The sequence below is a fragment of the Canis lupus genome, chromosome 5 (genome assembly GCF_003254725.2).
Source record: "Canis lupus dingo isolate Sandy chromosome 5, ASM325472v2, whole genome shotgun sequence".
Taxonomy (NCBI): domain Eukaryota; kingdom Metazoa; phylum Chordata; class Mammalia; order Carnivora; family Canidae; genus Canis; species Canis lupus.
In genome coordinates, this window is record NC_064247.1 from 78,919,089 (window position 1) to 78,945,224 (window position 26,136).

The 26,136-nt window shown below is 43.3% G+C and overlaps 1 protein-coding gene across 20 annotated transcripts in view; it reads right to left on the reverse strand.

Moving 5' to 3' along the window:
• The window catches only part of ZFHX3 (zinc finger homeobox 3), a 525,132-nt gene that overhangs the window by 477,355 nt on the left and 21,641 nt on the right, over positions 1–26,136 (reverse strand). For all 20 annotated transcript variants that reach the window (XR_007410986.1, XM_049110732.1, XM_049110739.1 and 17 more), the window contains one exon: positions 16,121–16,231. The gene's annotated coding sequence lies outside the window, so the exon portion shown is untranslated. The remainder of the gene's footprint in view (positions 1–16,120; positions 16,232–26,136) is intronic.

The following is a 26,136-nucleotide window of genomic DNA, read 5'->3' on the forward strand; positions in this document are numbered from 1 at the left end:
TTACCCCATTTAACCCTCCTCATAATCCTGTGCCCCAAATTTCCCATCCACTAAAGCTGAATCCATTCTCTGCCATCTTGGTGACCTCATCTCCCCTACCCTCAAGGGCCATCTGCTTTATCAAAGATACAACAGCTACAATTTCCAATGTCCATCTCATCTTCCTTCTCTTCCCCCATCCCATAAAACTCCACTGTTCCTCCTTACAAGTTCCCTATCCAGTTGTAATGTTACCCACAGAAAAATTGAAGCCAGGCCCCCAGGGTTCCCTGGCCTCCTGGTCTGATCACCCACTACTTCCTACCACCACCACCAGCCAAAGAGCTATCTCAAGAATGAGAAGTAATTCAGAACTTACCCTTTAAAAAGACCAAAATGTTCAATACCATCATGTTTTGCATCCCTGTTTACCTCAGTTTATCTGTAAGTTCAAGACTCTAGACCATCTCTATATCCCCAGATGCCTGCCCTCCGCGTCTGTACAGCTCTAACCTAGTCTGGCCCAATCTTTATCCATGATCACTGGACCTCATGATTTGTTACCACCTAAATCTCCCAACACTCGAACCTCTCCTGTAAATGTTTTACTGTTTTACACCAGTGTTCTCTGGAAGTCACTACTTCCCCTGTGTTCCCTTAAGTGGTGACTTTTCTCCTCCCACATCCCATATACCATAGAGCCAGGAGGTTGGTGGGTATCTTCATGGCCACTCATTTTGCTATTTCTGGGCTGATTTTATTTTCTTCTTCAAAACCTCCTTTTTTTTTTTCTTCTTCAAAACCTCCTTTGAGGAACATGCAATTGCATGGTACCACCCAATACTCCTCCTCACAGCAGTCCCTGACCACCTTGCACAACACATCTACTGATTCACTGAATCTTTTCATGCCTGGATCAACTGTCTTTGTCTCTCTCACTCCCTGTCATTATTCTCGATGACTTCAATATCCACATAGACAATTCATCTAACACTCTGGCCTCTCAGCTGCTTGACCTGTTCACTCCTAATGCTCTTTTTCTCTGTCCCACTTAGGTCACAGTCGTACCCTAGACCTTGTCATTTCCAGCAACCTCATCATTTCTAATACCCTCTATTTGAAGCATCTCTTTGTTTTAAGCTTCCATCTTCTCACCTTACTCTTTCTAGTATTTCAGCTTCACCAAATCTTCAACCCCTTTCTGGGTTCCTTCAATGTCTGTCGTCTGCTTCAGGCTTCATTCCCCTCCTTATTCATTCTTTATATGAGGGTTTATAATGAAATCCCTCTCTTGTGCATAACCTCAGCCTCTTTCCAACCTTTTTACTTTCCACTGTCCTTGTCAAAACCATGACTCTGCTTAATTAAATGTAGATCTTAAAAAAAAATAACAAATAAAACCCTTACCATGGGGCACCTGGGTGCTTCATTTAGTTAAGTGTCTGACTCTTGGTTTCAGCTCAGGTCATGATCTCAGGGTTGTGAGATCGAGCCCTGAGTCAGGCTCTGTGCTGAGCCTGCTTAAGATTCTCTCCCTCTCTCTCTCTGCTCCCCACCCCACTCATATGCATACGTACTCTTTATATCTCTCTCTAAAAATACAATTTAAAAAATTCTTTACCTGTAGGTGAGAGCAGAATGTGCTGAACGAAAACAACATAGCCAAGGTGATGGATCTTACTTCAAATTTACAACCACAAGCATCATGTAGACCTTACCACTGGATCTCACCAGCAACCCCAGCACACATGGCTAATGAGTTCACTCACCCAGCTCTCTCTCCTACCCTTCACCCTCTCCTCAAAGTCGGACACCTCCTCCTCCATCCTAACTCTCACCTTGCCTCTTATTTCACTAAGAAAATGACAATAATAAGAACTTTCTCGGGGATCCCTGGGTGGCACAGCGGTTTGGCGCCTGCCTTTGGCCCAGGGCGCGATCCTGGAGACCCGGGATCGAATCCCACATCGGGCTCCCTGCATGGAGCCTGCTTCTCCCTCTGCCTATGTCTCTGCCCCTCTCTCTCTCTCTCTCTCTCTCTCTCTGTGACTATCATAAATAAATAAAAATTAAAAAAAAGAACTTTCTCATACATTCTACTGCCAAATATATGGATTTGGCATCTTTGTCCTTTCATCTGTGTCCTTCTTTACATGGGTAAAAGGTTCCAAGTTCCTATCTTAGTCCAACATCCCCACTGTGCTCTCCAACCTGCCCCCTCTGCCCTACTTACTAGTCATCATGTTCTCCCTTATTTTGATCATTATTGTCAGCCCTTCCATGTCTAAACACATATCATCCCCATCCCCAAAACATCATTTTGTTTTCCCATTCCACTTTATTGCTAATATCCTAAGAAGAGTGGTCTATATTTTCTGTTCTCGTTCCTTATTTTCCATTTTCTCCTCAGATTTTTTTTCCTCCTCCACACCACTAAAACTGCCTCACAAGGTCACCAACATTCCTTCTTGCTAATTTTCTTGTCAATTCTCTGTCCTCATCTTATATGACCTCTTAGCAGCATTGACACTGCCAGCCATCCCCTCTTCTTTGAAATATTTCTTTTGCAGGGCTTCCCAGTCACCAAACTCCCTTGGTTCTTCTCCCTCAACGACCCTTCCTTCCCAGTCTCCTTTTCTGGCTCTTCCTTCCCTTGTTACCTGATGATCACAGAGCTTGATAACTCCTCCTGTTCTCTGTCTACACCCACTCCCTAGATGTCTCATTCAGGTTCAGAGATTTAAATGCATCTATATGCTGGTGACTCTCAAATTTAGACTCAACTTCTCCTGTGAGGTCTAGGCTCCTGTACCCCACTGCCTGCTCATTCCCTCTACTTGAGTGTACCAAACTTAACAAATACAAACCAGAAACCTTGATTCTCTCTGCAAATTTTGCTCCTTCCTCTGACTTGGAAATGGCAGTCATCCTTTACTTCCACTTCTCTCTTACACTGTGTCTATTTCCTTGGCAACTTCTGTTAGTTGTAATGTCAATGTTCATCCAGAATCTGACCACTTCTCACCAACCCTGCCATATTTTCTTCCTTTCTTGTCTCTTTACAGTCAATTCTCCACATAGGAGCCAGAGAAACTTTAAAAGGCCATCTCTTCAAACTCCAAATCTCGTATGCTCAAAATAAAATCAAACTCCTTGCCATGACATGCTCTTGCCCCATCCCACCATTAAAGTCTTACTGGTTTCCCTACTTCTTGATTCAATCGAACTTTCCTGGTCTTAGAGCTGATCCTCAAACACTCCAAGCTTATACCTGCCTCAAGGATTCTGTATTTGTTGTACTTTCTTCCTGGGACTAATTTCCCCCAGGTTTTCTCATGCTCCTTCCCTGACATCATTCAGGTCTCTGCTCCAAATTCATCTGCTCATAGTCCTTGATTATCCCTTGCAAAAATACCTTTTCCACTCTCCACAGTTCTCTTACCTTGAATAATCTTTCTTATAGTGCTTCCCATCTTTACCATTACATCATATGTTAATTTATTTATCTATTCCTTGCCTGTCTCTTTGCATTAGACATGTGTGCCTCTCTTGTTCTCTGCTGTGTCTCCAGCTCTTGGAACATTGTTCGTCTCATGGCTGGTGTGCAATAAACACTGGTGGAATGGATGGATGAATAAATGGATGAAGAGATGGAAGTCAATGGGAGTCTCCCCGTTCTCCTGAGTTGGCAGCTAGGAGACTTTTGGTTGGCCTTTTTCTCCCTTGCCTTTACTTTGATTCAATCACAATGGCTGGAGTCAATTCCATTTCTGGAATGGCTTTCACTTCCATCCCTCCTATTCACGATCATATCCTGCCTCAGGTCCTCATTTACTCTTCAGTTCCTAGAACTCCTAAGTAGTTTCCTCATTCACACTGCTTCCTCTCTGCACTCCACCATGCATACCACTGCCAGAATTATCCTTCTGAAACATGGCTCTGTTCCCAAAGCTTCCCCAATCAGGAGGTTGGACACATAATAGGGACCTAACAAATATTTCATAAATAAACAATTAAATGAATCTCACTGAATAAAGGCAAAATTCTTCAACTTAGTAATCAAAATCCTATACAGCCTGGTCTCCCATATAAGATCTCTTAACCTGTCCAGATTAATCTATTAGTTCTATGAGATTTATAACCAGTCTGCAGTATCCTCACAAATGATGTATTAGAGTGAATCATATACATTTGACCGCATGTGACTGATTTGACCTACAAAACAGTCCTTTCATATGGCTTAATTCAATATAAAGGTTGTTTTTTTGTTTGTTTGTTTTTTCTTTTCTTTTTTTTTTTTTTAACCTTTGTAATTTTGCTTAAGCCATTCTAAATGCCAGATTATCTTCCTGGGTCATCCAACTTATTCTTCAGGGTCCAATTTTAAGTCTCATCTCTTCCAAGGAGACCCCAGAATGAGTAGTTTTTCTTCTACACTCACATAGGACTTTTCCTTTTTTTTCCCACTTGTTCTCATTTGCCTTATAATGACATTGCTTGTGCCTAGCTCTCTCTCTTGCCGTTATCTTCTGCAGTTGTGAGTGAACTCCTAAAGGACAGGATCCTGTACTATCCATCTTTGAGTCTTTCACAGTTTCTATTAGAGTGCCTTTACACACACCAGTTGCTCACCAGATATTTGTTGAATGTACTCAAATAGTGGTGAATTGTCCCAAGCATATATAACCTTATACTCTCCCTTATAATATTGAGATAAATAGATTTATGGAGTCTACAACAATATCTTTCTTTGTTTTCTTTTCTTTTCAGAGAGAGAGAGAGCGAGAGTGAGCAAGCATGGGGAAGGGATAGAGGGAGAGAGAAAAATCTTAAGCAGGCTCTGCACTGAGTGCCCAACTCGACCTTGATCCCACAACCCTGAGATCATGACCTGATCTGAAATCAAGAATTGGACATTCAACTGACTGAGCCACCCAGGCACTCTTAAAAACAACTATTTCTGAATTATAAATATATTTTCAATTAGATATTTTGCTATCACACCAAGATCAGGAAAGAAAATTCATTTGGGGTACAGGTAGAGGACTGCTGTCCAACCCATGTGAGACATATCAACTTCCCAACCACAAAGAGTAGGTGGTGTATGACGATCTTTCTCCTGGCCTATGTGACACCTTTAAGATATGAACTGACCTACAAGGGCTATGACTTTGGATAGTCTACAGATAAAGCCTCTGTTCTGAACATCAGCAGCTACTTCATTTGCTCTAAACAATAGGCAAAGGAAGGGAAGCCGCTGATGCTTCCGTTGATGATGATGATGATGACAAAAACGATAATGGCATTTACATGATTCTGCAGTGCTTGACAAACTCAGCAAATTACTTGTAAAGTCGGCAGTCAGGGCTGTCAATGAGAGAGAGTCACCTCTGGGCCAGAAAGCAGCGGCCAGATTTACATAAAGGGAGAGAGCCCATAGCACCTGACAACTCAGGGAGAAGTGTACAAAGGGAGCCCTGCATTCACGGGAACTCACAGAGGAAATGAGCTTAAGCTGCAATGAGACAGAAACACAAATACAGGGAAGGACTTTCTGAGAGCAAGGGTCGTAGCAAAAGAACAGATGCCCAGAGAAGGTCATCAAACTTGCTCATAAGAAATGAGGCAGCATGGTGTTGGTGTCTGAATAAATAGACCACTGGAAGAAAGCAGTAAGTCTAGGAAGAGACCCAAGCATATATGAAAATTTAGTACATTGTAAACATAAAGGTGGCACTGGAAATCACTAGGGTACAGATAATCTTTTTAATAAGTGTTTCTAGGACAACTAGGTAGCCAGTTAGTAGAATTAGTTAAGTTAGACCTATGCTTCCAACCATGTACAAGAATATACTCTGAAAAGGATCAGAGAGTTATAGGAAAAAATGAACACAACAAGTCCTGGAAGAAAACATGGGTGAATTCCTAGGTATGGAGAAAGGATTTCTAAATTGAATCAATGTCCCAAGACAATAAATGAAAAAAATGATAAATCTGATAGCAGAAAAAAAATCTTTTTTAGGTTTGTATGGAAGAAAATACCGTAAAAACAAAAAAATAACAAATGAGAGAAAATGTTTGCAATGTGTATTGCAGATAAAAGACTAATTTGTTATATACAAAGAATTCTCAAAAACTGATGGGAAAAAACCAACAACCAAATAGGAAAATGGGCAAAGGGAAGGTACAGACAATTTGAAAAAGTATATAAAAATAGCCTTTAAACATAAGAAAAAATGCTCAACTTCACACATGAGCGAAATAGTCTAAACACACTGAAACAGTCTGGCAGTTTCTCCAACAATTATAGTTACCATATGATCAAGCAATTCCATTCCTAGGTATATATACCCAAGAGAAATAAAAACTTATGTTCACATGAAAAAAAAATACATGAATATTTATAGCAGGATTACTCTCAATAGCCAACTGGTTGAAACAACCCAAATGTTCATCAACAAATCAATAAACAAAAATATTACTTGACTGAGCAATGGAATATTACTTGGTCATAAAAAGGAATGGTATACTGGTACATGCCATAACATGGATGAGCCTTGAAGACAGGCTAAATGAAAGAAGCTAATCACAAAAGGCCACATATTGTATGACTCCATTTACATGAAATTTCCTAAACCGGCAAATCTATGGACAGAAAGTAGATCAATAGTTGCTTAGGACTGGGGGAATGTGGAGTAGGAGAGTGGTACCTGACAGGTACTGGGTTTCTAAACCTGACATAGTGATGGTTGCAGCTATCTATCAACATACTAAAACCCACTGAATTGTACACTTTAAGTGGGTAAATTGTGTGGTATATGAATTATATCTCAATAAAGCTGATTTAAAAGCTGACACTGAGATATTATTGCTCACCTATGAGACTGGTGGTACATATTAGAAAGCTTGATACATTCTGCTCATGAGGCCAAAGGAAAACAAACAGGCACTCTCATACCTTTTGAGGGAAAACAAATTGGTATGACTACTAAGGAGGAATTTTGCAATATCTAGCAAAACTATATATTTTATTCCTAGCAGTCAACAATCTCACTTCTAGGAATTTACCCTGAAGATGCTGTCCAACTATATGAAAATACTATATGCTAGCTTGAATACTGAAGCATTGTAACTGCAAAACACTGGAAACAGTTTCAATCTCCACCAATAAGAGCCCTGCTGGACAGACTGTGGTAGATTTGCTCAGTGTAATACTACACAGCCAGAAAAGAACACTGAAGAGCTCCGTGAGCTGATGGGAATGATTTCCAGGATGCATTGTTAAAGGCAAAAAGCAAAGTACAAAAATTAATTTATAGCATGTTCTCCCCCCCACTTTTTTTTTTATAAGAAAGAAGAGGAAACAAACTGTATATGTATTTAATTATGCTAGCAAAAAGAAACGTGGGGGAGAAAACCAGAAGTGAAGGAGATTAGTTCCGTGTTAGGGGTGTGTGGCCATAGGGAGGAGGAGTTAAGGGGAGTGATGCTTCTCTGGATAACATTTTTTAACTAGTTTTAATGTTTATAGTCATATTAGTGTTTCGTGTACTCAAAGAATCTACAAGGATGAGGAGAAAGCTCCTAACAGAAACAAATGAACCAAATTAGATTTCAAATGAATGGCATAACCATGCTGAACAAAGGGTGGAGGGAGAATTATGTGAAGTAAATTTCGAAGACAGTGTTTTGACTACATATCCTCAGTCTAAAGACAAAAAGAAGCATAGAGAAATATTGAACTCTAATTAGTGGTTTTGTTTTTTACAGTGGTATGATTGAATGATTCAAAAACTACTTTGTATGTATTCTAGGATTCAGCAAAGGAATAAATATATTGAAAAAAAAGGGGAGCTAGATATCTCACTATTGGAGAAGTAGTAATTTTAAAAAAATATTCAAGAAGGCGAAGCCCAGAATGCAGTGGGATTAGAACTGAAGGTATCAGTATGTTTTAAAAACAGATACAGATCTTAGCTCTGTCCATTGAGAGGGCCTAGAAACAATGACACACTATTAGCTCTCCTGCCCAGAACCTGATGCCCAGATCTTGGTTTTTAAAATTCCATTTTCTGTTATTCAAAGGATTTAGGCCCTGTTTGCAAGACAGCCGATTTCAGGGCAGGTAAGGTACAAGACAAGCCTGAACATCTTGTTCCAGAAACTGCTCAAAAAATGAATGTCAAAAGGACAGAAAGGAATCCCACTGTTCAACTCTGAGACAATGTGGATGTGAAAATAAATAGTGGTAGTAATGGATTACAATCCATTGAATAATGCATAACATTCCATGAATTCATACAGATATCAATGAATCAATAAATAAACATAAATATGGGATAGGGGAGGATCTTCAACAGCAGAACTGAACTAATAAATGTGGAATGACACAATGAGAAAAATCACCATTTGGCAAATATTCTAAGCATCAATGGAGACTCAAATTAGCGGGTACAAGTTTGATAAGGATTGCATATTTACATGGTCTCAGAGTATCTTCCATAAATTTCTTATTAATCACAAAGGGGAAAAAAAAGCAACTTTCTAGTGGAGAAACCTGACACACGGCACCTTGGCCAAGTAATCACAGATAACATCACCAATAATGACACCAACCCAACATCGCATCCCTCTGGCTGGATGCACCGAGGGAGACACAACATTACTTCTGGGGTGTTTTCTGCCCCAAATTCATCACCCAGATCTAATCACAAGGAAACATCAGACAAACCCAAATCGAGTAACCTTCTACAAAATAAATGGTCTGTACTCTTCAAAAATGTCAAGGTTAAAGAGAAAGAACAGGGAAAGATACAGAAAGAATGAGGAAGGTTCTATTTCAAAAGAACCCGAAGAGATGTGACAACTGCAGGCAGTACGTAGTCCTGGGTAAAGCACATTATTGGAAGAATGAACAACATTTGACTTTGGACTCCAGACTAGTTGACAGTATTGTATAAATTTTCAATTTCCTGATTTAGATCATTGTCCTGTGATTATAGAAAATAATATCCCTGTTTTTTGGAAATATGCAATGAAGTGTTTAGGGGTAGAAGGGTACAAGATGAGCAACCTATTCTTAAATGATTGAGAAAAATGACATAGATACACACCACATCTCAGGGGAAAACACTGATGCAGCAACTCGGAGGCTCTGGAGAGAACCTGGGTCCCTGGGGTTTCTGTTTTCCAAGCTGGACCAAACCCTCCTTGAGTATTCCTGTACTGTTGGTGGAATTCCTCAGCCCCATTCCCAGCTTAAATGGTGTGAATATGATCGGTCTGGGGAAAAAAAAAAAATCCTCTTCCCAGTTAATAGCTTTTTTTTTTTTTTTTTGTATAGCCTAGGATTTAAATCCTTTTTATTGTTTTAAAAAATATTATCCAATTAGGCCTGGCTATTTTCAAACATGATGTTAGTGAGTGAGAACTCTCAAAAGCTGTTCTGGAGCTGCTGTGTCCCTCGGCAATTCCAGCTAGGGGCCCTGCCAACCTTTGGGGCACATGTGTTACAGCTTCAGCTGTGGCTGGGATTTGGAACATCTTGGCTCTGAGCTGTGAAGCTGAGCCCATAAGAAACCAAGATTTTCTACTGAGCCACTTCTGTGTGCTGCTTTATTTCTTGGCGATGTCTCCCAGGCTGGGATGAAAGCATGGCACCTCCTTTCCCTGAAGGTATGGGGACCCTGCAGCACAGCATGGATATATGGATCTGATTGATTCACCTTCTACCTGCCTTTTGGAACTTCCTCAGTCTTCAGGTAAATACCTGTCCCTCACAGGCCAACACCTGGCTTTGACAATCTCACCTACCTATGACCCTCTGTATTTTCCTGCTCTCTGTCGCCTTGCCCCAGCCATAAGCGCAGGGCCTCCTGTGTTTGGTGGAGTTCAGAAGAAGACAGGTAGCTTACTGCTTAGCCAGCCAAGCCCTGTGGTATCTGAAGCAGAGAGGACCACTGGACCTCTTAAGGAGAGTGACAGAGCCATGGAACAGGACACCCGTGGTTATCATGAGTTTCAGATGCTAGAAATGGGGACCACAGCCCTAGTCAAAAAGACCCATGGCTTAAAGAGTGCAAGGCAGAGACAGGAGCTTCTTCTCCACCCTATATCATGAACTAAATCCTCACTATTGCAATCATAAATAATAAATAATTCCTTTAAGAATGATAATGATTTTTCCAATTAATCCTCATGCTCATAAATTTGTAAGGAGGTATGATCATTCCCATTTTACAGGGGAAGAAAAAGAAAGCTCAGTGAGGTAAAATAACCAGCACAGAATTCCACAGCTGTCAGATACAAGAATCTGGTTTCAAATCTGGGTCTCTGTGATGCCGGAGTCATAGAGAGGTGACTTGCTCAAATGTTTACTGCTCCAAATGACCACAGCGCCCAAGTGTACCAGTTAAGTACTCCCTCCAGGTCATCCCCAGCAATCTTCTTCCATCGTATTTTACTTCCCAATGTGGCAGGACTCTCAATTGCTGTCGTTCTTTTTACCTAGAGCAACCTCACCTCCAAGGGAACCACCTCCTCTCCTTGACTTGACTCGGCTCCGCTCTCCATGCCTCAATGCCCAGACGGGATATCCCTGCAACTCCCAACTGCACACAGCTTTGTCATGGAATAATGCAACACACATCAGCACACCAGCAGATCTGAGTGAGCTTTGATGACTCGGCTTGTCCCTCACACAAACCCTCTTTGCTTCATGGGTAGATCTGTGCCGTCTTCACTTTTCTCAGAGGTAGGTACCGGAAGCCAGTTCACCGGGGCCCAGGGCAGATAGAAAGTCATTGGCAGGTAGCCAAGTGTCGACTTGGAGCTGTTGGCTGTGTTTCAGCATGACTGCCATGGTAAAACATTTGCTCTGAGCGCTGCATCCTCTGTTTATCTGTTACAGTAGTTAATTTCATCTGTTTTGCAGAAATATTTACTAAGGGTGAGTGATGGAGGCAGGCAGCTGTGGCTGCATCCACTGCAACCATACGGTTTATTTACAACCGTGGCTCTGTGGTGCAGATAGCACAAAGAGGATTAAATTATACTTTGTAGATTAAAGTCCTGAATACTATAAAACTCCTAAGCCTTTGTATGCTAAGCAAGAACTTTGACTCCCATTGGGTTTTAAGCTGATATTTTGCACACACAGAAAAGAGTGAAAACTTTCGATATTTAAGTATTTCTTAAAAAGCTGTCAGAATATCAAGCTTGTTCCTTAGGCAGCCCATTGGTGACGGGGGTGGGGGTGAAAAAAAAAGCAGCTTCACAAACACCTTTTAAAGGGCCAGCGTGGCTGGCTTCACTGTCACTATAAACAAGGCCCCTCTGTCTCTGTTTACTAATCTCCTTGAACTTGGAAAGGCAGCCTGCTTAAAAGGAAACTGCCCCCAACCTACTAAAGCCATGGTTTATTTTGTGCTGGCGGTCAAGGCATGCTCCACGTAATTATACCTCCAGCACCCCACCACTCCAAGCTTGCTTGACATGGGTTAGAAAATAAGTCTGAAGGAGCCGCTCAGTATTGTCCCATTCTTCGCGGAAATGGGAAAATGGGAGGGGTCAGTAAGTCTTCTGCGATGTGTTGTTAATCACCTCTCTGGAAGGGTCCTTCACCCTCAGGATGTGTCATTTCACCCCCCTCCCAGCCCCCAAGCCAGGGCCTCCATCCTCTTCAGACCCTGAAAGAATTCGGTTCAATTTAGCCTTCTCCTTGATCTTTAAAGTTTTGCTCTCAGCCCCTTTCCACTTGAAGCCGCTGTTTGATGTTTCCATGGGTGTTTCTACTGATGGGCTTCACCCAGAGAGCTTTGTCGTTGACTTTGAGAGTCTGGCGCTCAGAGGCTGGACTGATCTTTGCAGGTGTTATTTTCTGCACACAGTGCAATTAGCCAACGAGCCAAATTGGCACGAGCGGTGCACTCAAATCTCTTCTCATTGAACCCTTGGTGCTCATTGGGAGGTTCTCATGGGACCTGTGTTCCCAGTGAAGGATGAGAGAATTCCCTTGGGGATGACTGGCCTCACCAAGGCCAGCATGAAGCAGAGCCCTGCCAAGTCAGCTGCCAGAAATCCAGGGAATTCTCAACTGTTGGAAACACACTGATGTGTTTATATAGGGAATCAGATGTTTTCTTGTGGCAATACAATTGGTTCAGTTGAGAAGCAATGATTTTCTTCAAACACAGTGTGGGAAAATAATACTTTTCAAAAAAAAATCTGGAGCAGCAACCTGGGGGATGGTTTCATGATCCTGTCTGGGGACCCAATGGATCTTGAATTTCTCGGCCTTCCTTTTGGAGCCTCAATAACATAGATCAAAGCAGAAAAGATTCCCAGGATGCATTTTTTATCCTTTTCCACCCAGGAATCTCCCAAGGGATTCCTCACAGCTTCCCAGTGCCTCCACACCTTTGTTCTGATGCAGCAATGGTACTGAAAATCTTAAAATCTGGAAAGGACGCAGGAGAGAGAACTGGGAGGCTCTGCTGTCAATGCTGCCAACCACACTTCCTTGGAATTCCCCTAAATACTTTTTGCATACCCTTCCCCTCTCCCTCTCCCTCTCCCTGGAGTTACCCTGACACCTGTTGGAGAACTAGCTCATGAGAAGAATTACCATAAGCCAAGTACCCAATCATCATCACCAAAGAGGATCTGTGAGCCGCTGCGCTGTGGTTAGTGCTAACCCCTAAGAGGTGGGTTAGCAGCCATATTAATAAAAGGCCATCACATCGTATCTTTCACCTACGGGATCTCGTTTCATTTTCCATCATTTCAAGAGACAAGGAGCATAGATATTATTAATCAGTTTTTCTATGTGAGGAAGCTTGGGTAGAGAGCAAGTTTTATCTATCTTCCTTCATCTTTCCCTCCTCCCTCCCTCCTACCATCCCTTCCTTCCTCTTTCCTCTCTCTGTTTTCTCCTTCCTTCCTCTCTTCCTCTCCTTCCCTCCTCCTCCCTCCCTCTAGGCTTCCCTCCACCCTTCTTTCCCTCCCTCCCATGAGCCTTTCTGCCTTTCTCTCTCTCTTTCCCTTTTGTTTACTTTCCTTCCCTCCCCTCTTTTCTTCTCTCCCCACATTTCAGTGGACCTTTGAGAACTCAGGCCTGATACCCATGCCTTTTGCCTTCCCAACTGTTTATTTCAGAAACCATGTTGCTCTTCTCTACACAGAAAAGCCTACTTTCTTTTAAGTGAAACACTTGGAAGGGGATGCTGAGCCTCCATCAGCCCAGATTCCAATTATAATGGACCTATGGCAAGCTATGCTGATATCACATCTGATTTATTCAAACCCTCTTCCCTGATCATTACCTTCTCCATTCAGGACAAGAATATCTGCTCTTTCTGGGTGAGGGAGCAGCCTGATTATAGCTTCATTAGAAAATGGTGCCGCTCACTCTTGCAGTCTAATTGGTTGACAGGGTTTGGGATACGGAAATGTAAATCACTGACAGTGTGCGTGGCCCTACTTTTATCACAGTGAAATCCTCAGCTGTCAAAGTGAATGGTTATGTGAAGCGGTTAATTTTATGTGTCATTAAAGGAACCATAATTGCAGCAATAAGTCTTTCCTGGATTCTTTCAAGAGGTTTATGCGGGATTCCCTGGGCTTCTCAATGTCTTCTTGACACCTTACACCACTTTCGGTATGGTGGCAGCTGTTGCAAGTTCGGGTAGCGAAGACTCTAGCAAGAGAGTTTGGCCCATGCTTGGTTTCTCAGGATTCTCAGAGGCACCCTCTTCAGTGAGCATTTTTCCTGTACTCTTGCCTTCCATCAAGGGTGATAACGCTCCAGAGGGCTGCAGGCAGCTGCTGTCTATGGTCCTGGTGGCCTGGTGGCACCCCAACTCAAGGCACACTGGTTGGTGAACAGGCTTGAGAGTTTTCAAGCCACACAAACTATCTTGGGAGCAATTCCTTTGGAAGGAATTGGCACATTTGAGGGAAAGTCTGTGTTATCTCTAGGATTGTATTATGTTCCCTGAAAAGTGAATCACAGGCTTGCCAACTCTGAATTCCTTAAGACCACACAGGCCAGGATCCCAACCTGGATCCCAACCCACTCACTGGTGCACCTGATGACCGGAAAAATGAAGGAAGGTATCACCATCAGATGACCTTCTCCGCGTATGAACGGGACGTGACACTGGTGGCATTAAGCATTAACTGTCTGAGAATACATAAGGATGGCAAGTTAAACAGTAATCACTAGGTAACCATCTCAGACAGATAGAAAGAGAGGGGAAAAAACCCAAGAGTAGCAATCTTTAAAGAGAACAAGCAGATCTGAGTAATCCAATTTAGGGGAGATAAGGGCCTGCTGCTAGCACTGTCCTTTACCTGGACAAACGCCTTCGTTCAAGTGTCAACCCCAATCCGGAAGAGGTCACCGCACTGGGCCTGCTGCCTAATATACTCCTGAATTGGCTGAGTGGCTTTCCGAACAAACACACTGGTCCAACAGAATTGATTTTCAACAGGCCGTATTGGTCCCTAACGTAATTATCCGGCAGTGAGTCAGTTCACGGCAGCCCCTGCATTTAAACGCTGCTGGTCAGCCCTGGACAGGGGCCGGCCGGCCTCGAGGTGCCTTCTCTGAACACCACTTGGGAAAGCTATCTGTTTTCTTTCCAGCTACTTTTCTCCCCCCCTTCCTAAATAATTTAATGAGCAATGGAGATTTTGCACAGCTCCGTCTTAAGTGGCCATTGTCTTGCTCCTGTTTATGGGGAGCTGCAGAGACATCGGTCTCATGTGCCAATGAATATCAAGTCCTGGCTGTTTGATAGGTGAATTCAATTTACAATAAAGAATCAAACAGAATCCTTTTAAAACACTACCATGTTTAACCTCTTCCCTTCTCTGTGGGCTTCTTGGCAGCATGGTTCCAGTTACCCCTGTGTGTCCAGCCAGCCAGGGCTGGTCGGGGGGGCTGACCTCTCAGCACAGGGCACTTTTGCAAAAGACCCTCCCTAGAATCACTCAGTCCTGGTCCCAGTTGGTCAAATACAGCATGATCTTTGAAATTCCAGTTGAATGTTACAAAAATCTTCTAAATCTCAATGGGTTCCCAGGGCCAGGAGGCCTATTAACTGCAGTATGATAAGCTTTATACCCCTGCCAGGATGTCCAAATGAAATACCTTCTCTTTGGCTGTGGGAATAGTGGCAAGCCTCAAAGACCCCATTTTTCCTTTCTACTCATCACTTTCTCATCTCTTCAGAAACTCACATATTTCTCTCAGTCTGAACACTTACCATACTGGCGATACGCATCTCTTTAGTTCATGTCTCTAGTTCACAGAAAGGGCGAGAATGGGGTCTGAGGCATCCTTGGGTACCTAGCACCCAGTGCGCTGCACTGTCTAACCTAGGACTCAGCTACTATTTGTGGAGTCCCATTTAAGTGATCTGTAATGACAAAAGGGCCACTCGACAGCTGTGTGAACTTGGACAACAGCTTAACTTCCCCATTCATGTATTTCTTCATCTGTGCAATGGAAGTGATGATAGTACCTGCTGCATCAGGTTGTGATAAGGCTAAACTAAGGTAACAGGTGCCCAGCTTCTGGAACCAAGCCCCTTACATATAAAGCATAAAGTAAAGGCATGATTGGCTACTTCTGGGGTAGTATAAAGAGAATATGATGGAATCAGCTTGCCCAAATCTTTTCCTCATCTGAGACCTCATCTACTGTGAAGTCTATAGACTGCTAATCAATTAGCAGTGCTATCTAGTCTAGTCTCTCTAATTTGGCTTGGTATGGGGCAAGGGTCCCCAACCTGTGCAGGTGCCTGGTCTGGACTGTTTTCCCAGGAGCTGTATGGTTTGGGGGCCAAGCAAGACACAGAAAAAAAATACCCTCAATCGCCCTGACCTTATTCCCCGGGGGAACCCACACTGGCTGTGGCAAAGAGGTCGTGGTGGCCTTTGAGGAAATCAATCCTGTAAGTTCTCAAGAAACACTGTTCAATCACAATCGACCTGCTGGGAACCTCTGCTCTGGAAAATGGTAATCCATAGCTAGAACAGGTCTGCAGGAGGCAAGAAGAATGTACTCATTTACTTCAAACACTGAAACCACGCGTGGGCTCATGTCACCGAAGACTGAGTTCTGGTTTTCACTTACCTCGGAGCTCCTCTGGCCTTAGCAGAATTGAGAAAACCAAAGGTAGGATCCACATCCATTTACTTGCTCCCTTGGGATGAATCAGCATCCAGCTTGACTCAAGTGATCTCACTGAAATAGATGAACATTTACTGCATTATTTCTGGGGCAACCCAAACTCACTAACACATAAATGTTATGAGGAATAATGGTAATAAGGAGTTCGACACTCTTTTAAGTGTGCTCCTTGCATGAGTTCGTTTAATCTTACACGTCACATTATTATCATTCCACATGAGGAAACTGAGGCACAACAAGGTAAAAGATCATGGCGGAGATTCCAGCATCAGAACCATGAGCTGGGTCATGGCCACTCACCCATCCTGCTCCTTCGCAGGAGAGAAAACAGACAGAGATGCTGCAGTTTACATGAAAACATTGATGTTTGCAGCACACACCTGATTCACAGTGCAAAATGAGAAGGAGGGAGGAGAGGCAGGAGAAGACAGGGAGGAAGAAAAGAGGCTGGAGATACAGGACAGGAGGAGACAGGAAAAAGGGAAATACATTTTTAATACTTAAGATTATTATTTGTATTTATCAAATCAATAGCGTTCACTATAATCACAGGTAACGTGTGCAGAGAATATAAACCATGCGAGGCACCGCACTGTCTGCAGGGATCACATCCAGTTATCATATTTAATATTCATAATAAAACACTCGGTCACTACTAATGAGAAGCAAACTACTCAGGGAGGAAAACTGAGACTTGGAAGCTCTAACCCAGTATGTAGAGAACCAGAATCCAACTAGAGGGAGGCTGTAGGGTTTGGCAAATAAAATTACAGGACAGCCAGTTAAATATGAATTTCTAAGCAATCCCAAATCATTTGGGACATACTTTTACGAAAGCAACAGGCAATTTGGACCCACTTATACTAAGTAGAATCATTCACTTATCTGAAACTCACGGCGAACTGGGCATCCTATGTTTTATCTGGCAACCCTAAGCAGACGTCTTAATAGGTTGTCTCAAGTCTTCGTAGTTTCAAGCTGGCATTGACTTTTCATTTCAGGTCCTGCATGTATTCAACTGGTCAGATTCTCAGGGCCTCTATGCTGACAGCATCTAAATTCTCGACTGACTTCAAAGGCAAGTTTCAAGTGCCTGAGTGGAATTTCAAGGGTCCGTAAGGATCAGCTCGGTGCTTTGGGGCATGCCCACATGGGGCCCTCATGTCACAGGGCTCCACCCTCTGGCCACCTGCTGACTTCCTGGCCACATCACTCTGCCTCCTGGCCCGTTTGGTGTCTGCAATCAAACCTTTTCTGCCCCAAACAGAATGCCAGCACTTTCCCCAAGTGTGCACTTCAAGTGTGCACAGCTGCCTGGCGGATAAAGACAGCATCGCCGTCCAGCCTCCTTCCTGCCTGTCCTTCCCCTAAAGTACTCCTGAATAGGGTCAGGTTCTGGCTGTATTTTTCAGTCTCTAATTAGCAGATTCCAATTCATCACCCTGAGTATCTCCTGGCATCAGCCCCGAGATTCCCTCCTCTCGCCTGGTGAATCGGTCTTCATTTAAAACCCTCTCTCTTAGCCCTAAATGGAAATCAATTCTGCAAGTTTAGCAAATAGTTAATTACTCCACAAAGGGGATTGATTGGCCTTTGATCACCAGAAAGCTCTGCAGTGCTATTAGTCTCTTTCATCTGTGATTAAACCACAGAGAGAAAGAAACAAAAACTAAATTAGGCTTCTCCTGTTATCCTACAAATATTTAATGACGGGCTAATCTCCTAGAGGTGTGTTCAGGGGATACGCCGTTCCATCAGGAGCCGGCTTCCATTCAACCTTGAACCCAGATTCCATCTTTGTGGAGAGCGCCGCAAAGAACTTGACAGACGAACAGAGCTGGGCTCAAAGAAACCCTTTGTAGGACACACTCTTGTCTGCCTTTTCTTCTCTCTTCTTCTTATGTATGTTTTAATGCAGATAAAGATTTTCCCAGGGGTCTCCTGGTATGAATAATAATAATAAAAAAGGAAACCTGGCTTTAAAAAAACCCTCTCCATTTGGGCTTTGCTAACTCTCTGGCCAGAACCAGATGGGGTCCCGATGACCTGCAGATAAGGAGGAGAACCTTCTCCCAAGTAATAGCCTTCTTCACTTGGTACAGAAAGGGCAGCAGGCGGAGCGTTCTGGGGACACCTCCTCCTAAAGGGGTGCTGAATAGCAGAGCAGGAGCTGGGGCACACACTGCTTTGTCAATGATCTACATCAATGTGTACAGAAAATCATACTTTAAAAAAAGGCATTTCCTATGCAGTTGATAAAGAGTTCCGTAAAGCACAAAAGGAAACTGAGGAAAGAGCCATGATATATGAGTTCAAATGCTTCTTGGCTTGATAGAGGTGACCTTGGGCCAGCTGTTTAAGGCCTCAGACTTGATACGAAGGGGATGATCAGGGCCACTATAAAGGGCCTCTGTGCGATGGCATGAAGGACACTGCCTGACACACAGCAGAAGTGCCGGATATTGGGGTCTCCTCCCTTCCTCTCTTACTCAGAATGGTGTCTGGTCACCTAGAGAGCCGAGCCTACAGCCATAGACCTTCTCATGTCCAGCATTCACTTTGCCCCTCCAGCAACCTTCCCGTTTCATGGTTTCTACTCTGCTTAGAATCTACTCTAGAGACCCACGTTTCTGAAAGACCATCAAGGTGCTAAAACAAAAGATTATGGTCAACAATAGGTACAACCAAGGAATCCACCTAGTTTTACCTGGATGGGCTCCTTCTGAGCGGTGCAATTTCCCAAAAAAGCAGTCCAATGAGTTAGTTTGGTCTCCAGAAGTAAATACGAGATGGTGCCTACAGGATTTTCGTTTTTTTCAATCTGGTACTTTTGGCTTGGAGAGAGACAGTTGGTATATAGTTTTTCACTCTCATTTGTTCTTCCTGGATTCTCCTGTACATCCCCAGGGGTCATTTGGGGCTTTCCCTCTTTGTAATTTTATCAGACAAATCCTGCTAATTGGGCTGACCCAGGGCAAGATGGCCATGTTGCAGAGTCAGTCCCCTGTATTACCCGTTCCACCTTTCTTCTCAACTTGTCTCTACAGCTGAGGCAGGACCCCTCATTGCAGTGACATGTTCCTTGTTCTACAACCTCAAGACCAGTGGACTCTGCACTGATGACCTGGTGGGAGTCCCAGCTCTGACATTTACAAGCTGGATGACCTTGGACAACATAGGGACAACACTAACAAGTATAATTAACATTTGCTGAGCACCTTCATGTGTCAAGGACTGAGATAGCATATCTGTGAGGACGACATAGACTAATTATATGAAAGTATGCTAGCTATTATTACTACATTAGGTTTTGTTAAGTTCCACTCATGCCCTCTCAACAAACCTCCACATGAAGGCTGTTGGCAGCAAACACCAGTAACTCCCCCAGAGAGGGCCTTCTTTTCTGGGCTGTGTGTCTCCAAGCCTGCGTTGGGATGAGCCAAAGAGCCAACAGGGTGGGGAGCAATCAAGCAAAGATGGACTGGGGTTCCTTACCCCTCGGGTGGGGCAACTCTGAGTGTCTGTTCTGCACTGAAGTGGCCCAGCAGGATGAATCTCCAGTTGTCCACAGTGGAAATGTCCTCAATAATACACATATTATGGGCTTATTTCCCCTCCCCACTCTCCTGCTGGTGTTTCCTGGAATCACCTCCCAAACAGATAATGTCTCTAGTTTTCATCTCTGCTTCTGTTTCTGAGAAAACCCAAAATGAGACATAAGTGTTGATGATACTGATGACACACAATGAAAGAGGAAAGAGGAATGGGAAGACAGTGGTGAAGTCTTCTGGAAGGGAACAGATGGTGATGGAAATGGCCTGGGTATCTCAGATGGCAAGTCAGAAGAGAAAAGGGAAGGCCAGAGCCCCTTAGAAGACAGGCAGGCAGACAGATGGACAGAGGAGAAAGAGAGACCCACAGAGGCACACACATGGCCTAGAGAATGCGCACAGCCCTATTCCAGAGGAGCCAGCTCAGTGGCAAGGTGATCCTATCAGGAGCCAAGAGGATTTACCCTAAAGGGACCCCTTTCCTCCAGATTCTAAACAGAGTCGGAGGATGACAGTTTTACTCAGGACTCCCAGACAGCAGTGTGGAAGCAGTTAGGTCTCATCTAGCAGGAACTGTTGAGCACTTTGAAATCTGAACAATCCTTTGTCTTGGACGGGAGGATGGTTGAGTCAATTCTTCATCTCAGTTTTATCTCAAACTTATCACATCTCTTCCTCCCCAGCTGTAATAGCCTCCTACCCCCCACCATCACCCTCTTCCACTCCTGTCTTCTCTAACACATTCTCCATACTCTGATGTCACTCCCGAAAATCTGTCAGGGACTTCTCATTGCTCTCAGGAGGAGGAAGATTCCAGATATGCCCGGAGGGCTCACCCACACTTCATCGTGGGTCTTTCTCCCTGTCCCCCTGACACTCTAGTCTCATGGAGTGTCTTGCTGTCCTTTGGACAAGACCAGCTCCTTCCAAGGCCTCTCAGTCCCTTCCTTCTGTCTGGCCTCCTCACCCCATGCATGTATCTTGGCCAACTCTTATTCATCTGTCAGGGGTCAGCTTGAATGCTCCTTCCTAATGCAGGCCTCTCCTAATTGCTTTTATAGATTTGTAGTAGGCAGTTTCTGAAATGGCTCTGAATGATTTCCACCTTCTAGTATTTGCAACCCTCTGGAAAACCCTCCCCTTAGAGGTGGGCTGGACCTGGGACTTGCTTCTAATGAACAGACTATGGCAAAAGCATTGGGATGTCACTTCCAGAAGTAGATTACAAAGACTGTGGCTTCTGTCTTGGTTGCACTCTCTCTGTCTCTCCCCCTGGCATGCTTTGATGAAGCAAACTGCCATGTTGTGAGCTGCACTGCGGAGAAGCTATATGGCAGGGCACTGGGGGCAGCCTCCAGTCTCTAGCTCAAGAGGAACTGGACCTGGCCAACAACCTGGTAAGTGAGCTTGCAGCAAACCCTTGAGGTGACTGACACTTAGGCTGCAGGCTTTGTGGGACCCGGGGCCAGAGGCACCTGGCTGAGCTCTGCCAGGATTTCTGACTCAAAGAAGCTAAGATGATAAACACTGTTTGAAGCAACTATATTTTGGGGGAAATTTGCAATGCAACAGTACAGAAACAAACTCAGATTGTATTTCATCCTTATATGTGGTTACTCCATAGAGTCAGTGACAGTGTATGCTTTAGGGAACCATTTCACAACAAGTATTGATTATAAAACAGCTCTGTGTTAACTACCGAAAGTCTGGTGGCTAAGAGCAGCTGCTGTGGTCCAACTACCAGGATTTAAATTCTGGCTTCATCCCTTGCCACCTAGATGTCTTGGTGCCAGTTATCTGACCCCTAGGCTTGGTTCTTCACGTGCAAAATGCAGGTAATAATGTCATCTTACAAATCGGTTGTGAGGACTAAACAAGGTAACACTTGTAAACTGCTCAAAACACCACCGGGTACCTAATAAGCACTTAATAAATGCTATCCATTATTGTTCTTATGAAGATTATAAAAGAGGGTATAATATAATTTTTGGAAATTGAGGATCTTGCTTTCTGCCTGGGGAGATGGCTCAGCTCACAAAGAAAGACAACATAAAGAAATAGACAATTGCTAAATCATGCTCTTTAGATTCAAAATATTGAAGGGGTTTAGAAGAGGTAAAGAAAGAAAATTGGCTGGGCTCTTCTTGAATGTTTTGTGGTGAAGCTCTAACAAGGCATGAAAGATTATTAGACTCAAAGTGGGCATAAAAAGAAGGAATGGGAATTGCAGCAAGGACCCCTGGCGTGAGCACAGAACAAGAGGTCAGAGCAAAATAGGAGACAGTAGTGCAAGGAACTTGGCTGGAGTGGAGGAGGAGTACTGGGAAGGCACGACACTAATTAATGTGGAAACTTGTACAGCAGTGACAAGTGTTAGACTAGAGCCTATAGGATGGGGGGATAAGTTTCTGGCTTGCTAAGTATTTGGGGAAAGTGTTGGGGCCAGGAGGGTTTAGAGCAGGGAGACCCTGGAGCCCAAGAAGCTCCTATTATTACAGCTGAGTTTAGGACAAAGTGGAGAGGCTGCCTGGTGGTGTGCTGTGCACCCAGGGACATCTGGAGACATCTCAGATCCTGGAATAAGGGACAGGAAGGCCTGGTGATGGAGGGGCCATGACTGTGGGGCTCACTGGGGCCTGTGGTGGCATGGTTCATCCAGAACTGCATTCTCACTGGGTTGATGCAGATGTACCTGAGAGTGGCTCCCTTCACCCACAAGCCACCAAAGCCTGGAGGCACGGTGTTCGCAAGTTAGTGTGTGTTTAAAGTCAAGAGAACATTTATTTCCCCCCTGAGTTGTGGTGGAAACTGCACCACAAATTTGATAAGACGGAGCATTAAAGATTCAATGCAGATGGGTATTGATCATAGGGCAGGTCTTGTTAGATGTTGCGTTTTTAAATGATCAAACAACTATTGGTAGAAAACTAAATTAGGATCGCCCACCAGAAGTTACCTTGTCCGAGGGGCTGTAACCCTGAGTAAGATATCATGTAGTGATTGAGTGCATAGTTGTGAAGCCAGACGGACATTGGTTTGAATCCTGGGTTGATCACATATTAGCTGCGTGGCTTCGGGTAAGTCACTCAAGTTGTCTGTGTCCCAGGCTCCTGATAGGTACAAGAGAGCTAACATCTACAACTTGAAGTTAGGAGAATTAAGCAAGATCCTGGGGGTGATGATGGTACGATGGTAATTATAATAGCAATGGATAATCTTGAGCTAATGGACTAATTTAATCCTCGCAGCCAGCCAATGAAAAAACTGAGGCACAGAAGCTTGCCACAGGTTACACAGAGTGGAACCAGCATTTGAAGCTGGTAACCCACGTCCAGAGCTGGCACTGTTAACCCCTGAGAATACAGTCTTACTGTACATATGGCAGTGTTTGGTGCGCAGGTGCTAAATACATGCAATAACTGAGAGCCTAATGTGTTGATGAGAGGACCTAGAAGTTTATGCTGTCCCTTTTATTAACTCTTTGCAAGCTGCTAGGATCAGTTTTTCTATTTTTCTGACCTGACAGCTCAGGGAGTGATGCAAAACAAAGTAATGTAGGATCACAAACCTCCTGCCCCTTCCCCACCAAAAATCCTGAATGAGGGAGGAAAGTAGAGATGAGAATGGAGAATGAAAAAGCAAAAGCAAGTTTAAGAGCAAATGAGGAAAGGTGGGTAGTTTGCCCTCCTGAATTTGAGATTTAGGAGGGCTCGTCAAAGCTTGGAAAGTGTCAGCAACTACCATGTTATATGTCTGAGTCCTGTCCCCGAGAGAACCGTGTGGTTTGGAATAACCAAAGGACTGCGGTAGACTGCGGACACTGGTGGCCCCCAGTGAACCCGCCTCCCAGGATTCATGCCCTTGTCTGCTCCTCCCACACTGAGTCCACTGAGGTCATGGGAGGTGCTTTGGCCAATGGGACATCAGCCTTCCATTCAGAGTAGAGGCTTGGTAAGAGCTTGCATTTGGGCTTGTACCCTTAGAAGCCAGTAACTATTCTGCAAAGAAGCTTGGACTTAAGTGGGTAGAGAGCCTGGAGCTCCAACCTAGTTTACAGTGTACTGCAGCCGTGTGGTGGCCCCAGCTGTCATGCGAGAGTAGGATTGCCCAGCTGGAATTGTGAGAAATAATACATGGCTGTCATTTTAAGCCACTAGGTCTGGAGGTAGCTGATTCTACTTATCAGATAAGAGAAGTGACTTTCCTTATTTTCTCTTTCAAATTTAATTCTTAATAACAAAGGATACATAGAAATCCATTCTTTTTTAAAAAAAAATAGACTAATATAGATAAAGCTCAAGTTCTCTTTCATTACCATTTCCAATTCTGATCTCCTTCTACTTTTGTAGAGGTGAACAAATTAGGGGTGTGGTGTCCATCCATTTAAAAAAGTTATTTTTTTAACCTTCTACATAACCTTCTACATAACCTTCTACAAAAAGTTATTTTTTTAACCTTCTACATAACCTTCTACATAACAGATATATATATATATATATATATATATATATATATATATACACTCAAAGATAATATATAGTTTTTTGAGACGACTTTCTACTGCAACATTACGCTAAAATGACCATCTTTACTTATCTGAAAATGAGGATGACAGTTCTCCCCATAACACATGGCAACAGCATGGCCAAAACGAGGGATTTCTATCCGTAAACAATGACTGAAAAAAAGTCAACTTGCCTCTAACCACACAGTCCATCCCCCTGCCTCTGTGCTTATAACCAACCTAAATCAATGTGTTGATTTGCTTTCTAAGCTCCCTCAGAGAAGAATGTGCACCCAGAGGGACTTAGTAAGCAACTTTTATTTCTCATATCCTCACGGAGGGGAAATCCCTCCCAGACAACTTGTTCCAACATGATTTGGGAGAAATTATGGTAGCCAAAAATGGTTTGGCTTTCCACCCTGGGCTACGTGCCTTCTCGCTTTCCCTTGTCTCCCCAGGATCTCTGGTTCCCTCAACACTCTCTACCCAAGGAATATCTGCATCCAAGGAGAGGAAATCAGTAGAAGCTCAGATCACTGAGAGCTCAGTGTTTTGTCAGTTTGCAAACAGGATACAGGAGCTGTTACAGTTCCCTACTGTTTTACCCATATTTTTGGGCAGCTGAGGTCAGGTATGCTGCCTGGAGGCCTGGACTGCCATGGGATGACCCAGGAACAGAGTCAGGAGGCCAGAGGAACAGTCAAAAACATCTCTATCTAATTCACACCTAGGCACCAGCTCATGGGGCCTGGTGCATCCAATTACAGCAGTAGTGTCTAATGGGTGTCAGACCTCACCAGACACACATGGCACACTTCACAGAGTGTTCTGAAGGATACTACAAATGAGCTACAAAGATATATCCAGAACTGTGGATGAATTCATCTAATATTTCAATACCTGGTATATGACTGAGACATGTAGCTTGATGCAAGATGCTGCAGGACTAATAGGGTCCTTGAACACTAGCCACTGATACTGCCCTCATGCGTTTACAGTGATGAAGCAGTCTTTGTCTCTTGGAGGTGAAAATGAATAATAGCATCACCCTAATATGGGGTTAGGGGGAAAGCAGACAGGCTCTCAGAATTAAGGAATCTAAAACAGTTACCAAAAGTTGTCAAATAAAATTCCTGGCAGCTCCGTATCTCTCTAAGTATCATGCTTAGTTTATATACAAGTGAGGACTTCTAAAGTAAGATAAAAAGATTTAAAACATGTTTTGGTGAATATGTGCAGAAAGTCCAAAAGAATTGAAAGTAAGAACTCAAAGAGATATTATTATCCCCATGTTCATTATACACAATAGCCAAAATGTGAAAGCTACTCAAGTGTCCATCAATAGATGAATGGATAAGCAAAAGGTAGTGTATACACACATATATACACAATGGAATATTATTTGGTCTTTAAAAGGAAGGAAATTCTGTCAAATGCTACAACTTAGATAGACCTTAAGGACATTATGCTAAGTGAAAAAAGTCAGCTACAAAAAGAACAAATACAGTATGATTATACTTATATGAGTAACTTATAGAGGACCTAAAGACAGAAAGTAGAATAGTAGTTGCCAGGGGCTAGGGGGAGGGGGAAATGGAAAGTTATTAATGGGGAGAGTTTCAGTTTTACAAGATGAAGAGTTCTGGAAATAGGGGGTGGTGATGCCTGCACAACATTATGAATGTATTTAATACTGTTGCACTGTACACTTAAAAATAGTTAAGATGGTAAATTTTATGTTATGGAATTTTATCATAATAAAATATACGTTGTAGTAGATTTCAAAAATGACCATAATACGTTGTAACACATTCCATCCAAAGGTGGAATCTATTTCTCTATCACTTGGATCTGGTCTGGACTTGTATGTTTCTTGATCAAAATAATACAGCGGAAGTGACACT